Consider the following 7427-nt stretch of genomic DNA (forward strand, 5'->3'; position numbering starts at 1 on the left):
TTTCATGTGTATTTTTCTTCATAGTTTGGGTGACTTTAGTATTAATCTACAATAAACGGAAAAAATAACACCTGAAACACTTTATCACTTGCTATCCTCAATGACTAAAACAAAATGAAATGCACTTCTCTGTTGGCAACATTATGCAACGTTTCCATAGCAATGCCACCACCACTGCGTACGTCCACACAGGAAGTGTAAAAAACGAAGTGTTTCGCAGAACTGAGAAACAGTTGATCACACGACACACACACATACACACACACCTCACACCTCACTACGTTAATGTCACTGCTGTCTAAAAACATGTACACTACATGTCCAAAGATTTAAAGGCTATAAAAATTAAGTAGCACCCGTTGCTGACATTGATGTGCAAATGTACATAAACACAGACATTGGCTAGTAACAGCAGTGAGTAGTGGCTGCTCAGCAGTAAGCGAGTGGTAAGACAGCTAGCGGTTAGCACAGCTAGCATGGTTAGCACAGTTGACCACAGTCATGCTCATTCTGATGGTCATATGACGGTCATGCTGGATGAGGGTGATGTCACCAGAGATACACTGAAGCATAGCTTTCTACACTGAAACCGTCTTCATAACTGGAAACTAAAATCAGATTATAACATATGTACACTATAATCAGATATTTACTGTTTTTTATTTATTTTATTTTATTTCTACCTTATTACCTCTAATTTGTCCCTGCCCAAACTTCTGGAATGTTTTGGACTGTGTTTCAGGTCTGGAATTCATGTTTATTAATAAGTTAATTGTTGAATTAAAAGTTGAGCAGTTGAAGTTTTGGGGAGTTCATACTGTCTGCAATCAAAGTAAAGCCAAAGAAAATATCAAAAACACTGTTTTAAATATTATTTAAATCAGATTTTTACATACCACCCTCACCTTTTCTGTTTTAAAGTTGAATTTATATCTTATTTTCGCACAAAAAGCAAAAAGCATAACAAACAGTGCAGGTAGAGGCAAAAACATAAACATATGTTTAGCAAAAGAAAACCAAACTACATGAGTACTGTATTATAAAAAAATCAGTAGATAGATAGATACGTTATTGATCCCCGAGGGAAAATTCTAGCAACCTGGACGTGTCCAACAAACGCTTCTCAGCAGAGGAAACTGAGCTGCTGGTTGACGCTGTGAAGGAGCTCCAGCAGCTCATTTACGGGAACAGCAAAGTTATTTTATTTACTATTCTGTTTATTGTTGATGTAAAAGTTGGGTTTGTGCTGCTGTGTGTTCATGTGTGTGTAATAAGTAGGGGGTACGCTTTGCTCGGCGCGCCTGTGTTTCCGAGATAGCGATGAACGTCTGAATGTTGATGTCTGTTTAGGTTGTATTCAGTCAGTGGAGCTCCTGTGTTTTCTGTTAACAAGATAAACAAACAAAACTCCAGAAATAGGATAGTCTTATGAGAATCTAAAGACTGAGGAATTGAATATGGATGGATTTCTTTTCTGCTGTTGCAGAAACTTCTTTTTCCTGTTATTTTCTGGGCTTCTTTTCTGCTCTTCTTCTTTCACTTTAGCTGCCTATGCAGAATGCACATTCACTTACGCAATACAGATGCAATACTCTTAGGACACACACACACACACACACACACTGGTCTCTAAAGTGGCTAAACTGTGTGGAAAATTCACTTTGCAGGAGAAATGTGATCCCAGCCACTGCATTTAGAAACCACAAATCACAAGGTGTGTGTGTGTGTGACTGTGTACGAGTGTGTATCTCTATGTGTATATAAGTGTGTGTGTATGAATGTGTGTGCTTCTAATCCTCTATAAAGGACATTTTAAAGCAGGCCTTCAGTCTGGCTCCGCTAATGTCTGGTAAACAAGGGAAAACAGCAGCGCCGCTACCAACCGAAGCCTCTTTAGAGAAAGCTCTTAAAGACAGATGAGAATAGCTCTGCGCTCTGATTGGTCGAAACATCCTGAGCCATATTTGGAACCAAAAACAGTTTCTTCACAATCTCACAGCTTTCAGCACAACGTTGAACTCGATTACACTCAAAGGATTGAAAAAAGGTGCTCCCAGCTAACAGAGTACATTATTAGAACATTTAGCAAGTATTTTAACAAAGGTTTTAGGAACGTTAACCTGTAGTGTTACACAAATAAAGTAATGTTTCTGCAAAATTCTGAAAACGTGTGAAATAATGCAGTTTAGTCTGTAGCATTACATAAATAATGTTCTGGAAACATTCTAAAAACATGTGACATAACAATGGTTTGCATTATAACGTTATCAGAATGATTATCAATGTTTTACAAAGATTCCAGGATGGTTAGCCTCTTATGCTACACAAATAATGTTCTGGGAACATTTTAAAACTGTGTGACATACACTAATAAAGGTTTGCTTCACAAGGTTATTAGAAAGTTTCTTTCATAAAAATCCAAGCTAGTCAAATACTAACATCATGGGAATGTTAAAAGTAACATTCCCAAAACTAAACATTAAAACATTTGCACAAGTGACATTACAGTGATGTCACCAGAACATTTAAGCATTAAATGAATATGTTGTAAGACCATCTAGATAACTTGACATATCAATCAGGGCCGCTGCTAAGGTTTTGGAGGCCCTAAGCATAACTGGTCAGGGAGGCCTCCCCCCCCCCCCTCCCCCCCCCCAAAAAAAAAAAAACACACACACACAAACACAAAAGGTTTACGCAAAATTTTACTATTTATTAAAATTACACATGTAACTGTGAATATTTACAACGTTATAAGTAAGGCCAATAACAGTGAAGAACAGCACAAGAGTAGTATTTATAATGTATAAATAATAAATGAAACCATGCATGTCTATTTTAAGCAGTGGACACGTCATTTACACAAGCCAGCCTTAAAGGTTATGAAATTATCGTTTATATTCGTGGTGTATTTATATCAGCCTGTCAAAATCTATAGAGCTGTCTGATCCTGCTGTCATACAGACCATTTGGATAGTGCACTGACGGCATTAGTCAATAGGTAGGCTACTCTGTTTATTAATTTTTTATTAAATTCACTAAAAATCTTCAAACTACACTACTACTATTTGCAAACGTGCCACGTGCCTTGCAATACCCAGATTAGTTTCTAGTTAAGCGTTTAAAGCTACCAAATCAGCAAAGCCAACGTAACTAGCTCAGGCAACACCACTGAACATGAAGTAATCAAAACTATTTAAACCTTTATCATCGAAGTTACTCACCAGAAAGGGATGCATGGGCCTCATCTTTCTGCTTCTTTTTCTTCTTCTCAGCTCCAGACTCAAACCGTCGCTTCATAGTTGAATTACCATTTAGTAGCAACTTCGCGCGGTGAACTTGTCTCCTGCCAAACTCAAGTAGCGTTGCTACTTTAGTTAGGACTAAGGTTGCCAGATAAGTTACGATTTTTCATCCTATTTGTTTATTTTATTTTAAGTTTTTAACTTACACAAATATTGCACTGGACAAGTTTTTGTATAGAATGGCCACATACACTTTAAAAATGGTTAAACATGCGCAAGATTTAGCGCCTCCATGCATTTTTTGATTATTTATTTGACTGGAAAATGTCACATCTGGCAACAACCAACAGAGCAAACCGAGCCGTGCCATTTCAGGCAATAGGGGTGGGGGCATTATATTATGCACAAAAATAATAACGTGCCGCTTTTAAGTAGTAGAGTAGGTGCCCTATGCAATGTTTAAAGACAAAAAAGATGAGCGTATCATAAATAATTCACATTGGGTTTTAAATTTAATAATGTCATAATTTCAACACATTTCATTCTCAGTCAATTTGGCTCCCTGCAACTGCAAAATGGTTGAGGCCTAACGCTGGCTGCGTTGTCTGCGTATGCAGAGCGGCGGCCCTGATATCAATTGTTCTAAGAACGTTTATTGTTATAAGGTATATGAAACTTTCTTTTAGTGCAACTGTATTGAGCCTGTTTGTTGATACAGCACATACAACATGACTGTTATGAATTATTATAGTATTATTACAGTAACTTTATATTGACTTACTTTTTCTGGTAAGTATAACAGCAATGATAAAAAATATTATGACTGACCTGGACTGAAGAGTTCACACTGTAAACTGCTGTTGTGGAATAAAGATTTCACACTGTAAACTGCTGGTGTGGACTGAAGAGTTCACACTGTAAACTGCTGTTGTGGAATAAAGATTTCACACTGTAAACTGCTGGTGTGGACTGAAGAGTTCACACTGTAAACTGCTGGTGTGGACTAAAGAGTTCACACTGTAAACTGCTGGTGTGGACTAAAGAGTTCACACTGTAAACTGCTGGTGTGGACTAAAGAGTTCACACTGTAAACTGCTGGTGTGGACTAAAGAGTTCACACTGTAAACTGCTGTTGTGGAATAAAGATTTCACACTGTAAACTGCTGGTGTGGACTGAAGAGTTTACATTGTAAAATGCCGGTCTGGACTAAAGAGTTCACACTATAAACTGCTGGTGTGGATTTAGCATTTTTCAGCAGGATAATGCTCCCCCCCACACAGCAAAGGTTTCCAAGATTCCCAGTACCATCTCCACCAGATTGCATCATTTTGAGATTTTGTGATTTAAGCTTATTTTAGGAAATTTTACTAAGAAAAAATAGCTTCCCATTATTGCGAGATTGTTTTTTAAATTTTAATTTACATATATTTTGTCTACTTTTTGCCAATATATTTTTTTGCAGTGCACATATTATCAACATCTTGGTGCATTATTTCCAATGTTAACACTGATCTAGTTTCAAGAAGGAACTTTATTTTTTTGTCATTTAACACCTGGCTCTTATAACAATACGTTTGAGAGATGGAAACCACGTTCAGCAGCAGCAGTGAAACCTTTGTGTGGTTTTTACCGGCTGTGTTCAACGCTACTCCATTATTATTATTATAACAACAAAGAACAAAAAAACAACTTGCTGAAAATACACCCAAACCACCCACACTAACAAACCCACTGCACATCAACACCTGCTCTATATAGACACATGAGAACATCTAATTCTTTTAACACTCAATACGTCATATAAAAACCCCAAACACCTTCAAAACCCATGCATGAACATATCTCCAAAACAGTAACCTTACAGAGAGATAAACCCTTCCTAATATTTACTGGAAGTCAATGTAATTATGTTTTTTTAAAGAATTTCTATTAGTTAATTAATTAACAGCACTAAAACATCTTAAAACATTTGTATACACTCTTAGCATGCAAATAAAACCCACTACATCACTATACACACACTTCAATACAACATTGCAATCCTATTTTTAACCCTATATATTCAGTACTTATACACAGTACTACTGTATTTTTCACACTTTAATTGGCACCTCTGTATACATTATTGAAGGATTTCAAGGCCAAATTTTTATTATTTCTAAATTGAACACATTAAAGTTACCAGCTATACTCTTTATCCCATTAACCCTCCTATTATATTTAAGGCAAATTTGACTTCGTTTAGTGTTTAAAGCCTCTGAAAAAAATCGTTGACATTAGTTTTGTGATTCATGTTTATTGTATTTTCTTAGTTTGATGAAGAGAATAAGTGAAAAATAAAATGTTTCACATGTTTCTACATCAATGTCTGTTTTATTAAGGCTGTTTTATTGGCATTAAACATAAGAAATATCAATATTTTACACATATTTGTGTGGTAAGATTGATAAGGTCACTTTGAAACTCATTTTTGTAATTCTTCTCTAAATGTGCCCTTAACTTTAGGACCTGACATAACAACACAATACTTAAAATACTTATATATTACTAATAAAACACTTACAATAATGTCAGAACCAATGGAAATCTGTCAAATAAACATAAAGAAACTGGTGGGAAAATTTGCTAAGATGTTTATTTATCTTTAACTGTAGTAATTTTCTGGAGGTGTAAATTGCTGGGATCATATTCACCCACAGAATAAAGGGTATTACTAAGTTTGAGGATAGCAGAAGGGTTAGAAATATATTTTAACTCTATATATATACATTTTCAGAACCTGTACAATGGGTAGATTTATATTAAATGAAAGAATGACTGCATTATGCTGTCTCAAACTGACATCACTTCAACTGTAATAATACACTAATTAATGTGTAATAACAGATTTTAATGAGAGGATCTGAGCCGAATCTTCACATTTATTACTCCAGGGTTTATTCAGAACTCCCTGATTCCTCCTCCTGCTGAGATCAGTGGGTCTGGAGTCAATCTGAGCACAGGAAGAGGAGGATTAAACAAAATAGCAACGCTTCTCTTTGTTTCTCTCTCTCTCTTTAGGCTCTATCTATTTCAGCCTATCAGAAACCTGCAGCTTCTTCTAACGGCTGGAGCTCTTCACCATGCAGAGAACAGCTGCATTCTGGATGATCTTTTCAGAGATTCTCCAGTTCTGTAATTCCAAATTCTGTCTAGATCCACTGTAAACCAATATGTTTGTCCAATTGGCTTCTGAATTTTTATTGTATATTTTTCCTTTAAAATTATATGAAAATTACGAAATTATGAACACAATGTTTATTGTAATGTACCATGGAATTTAAATTAAATAATTATGTGTTTTTTAACAACTTTCAAAAGACAGTTTAACAAAATAAAATAGAAAAGTGGAATTCATTTTATTTTGTAATTTCACACAAAACCACTGTTCTTATATGGATATATCAGTGCAAGTACAATTTAGAACTGCAAGATCATTATGTAATATTACAATTGGGTTGCCAGAAAATGTTATTTTCTTCTTTTTCTTTATCAGTGTGGATCATAGGTTTAAAGTGTTATTTTTTAAACAATAAACTAGCATTAATTCATATGCAAACTGCAATAAAAAGTGTTAAACAAAATACGCTTTACTTAATATAATTAATTAAGTAAATGTTAAAAGTAATTTTCCTGGTGTTTATCCATGAGTTTTTTTAAACATGATTTACATACAAAAAAGTATTTTTTGAGAACTTTTCTTGCACTAGAAATGTTGGCAGCAGTTTTTTACTTTATTTTTTATCATTGTACTTTTATCAGCATATGGCTCGGCTAGGCCAACAATTCACTTAAGCTGCTCTATTTATAAAACGTGGTTAGCAGATAATTACTAATCATTATGTTCTTGGATCAAAGGAATCATACTTTTCAAGCAGCGGCACTCATTATGTCCCTAAATACGCTCATTTATCATCATTTTAGTTCTTTCTTGAGCGTTATTTTGTTTGCGTTTCTGTAAAAATGAGGCTCTGCAGTTTATCTGATGTATCTCTGGGTAGCTGAAGATCTCAGCAGTGGAAATCTTTACCAAAGCGGGAAATCCTGAGCAGAAATATGACGCTGATGAAATATGAAGTGGTCTGGAGAGCTGTGTATGTGATCAGAGTTAGTCTCTCATTTGTCAAACATGGAAAGTCGGA

Source organism: Astyanax mexicanus, chromosome 21 (assembly GCF_023375975.1).
Source record: "Astyanax mexicanus isolate ESR-SI-001 chromosome 21, AstMex3_surface, whole genome shotgun sequence".
Lineage (NCBI taxonomy): Eukaryota > Metazoa > Chordata > Actinopteri > Characiformes > Acestrorhamphidae > Astyanax > Astyanax mexicanus.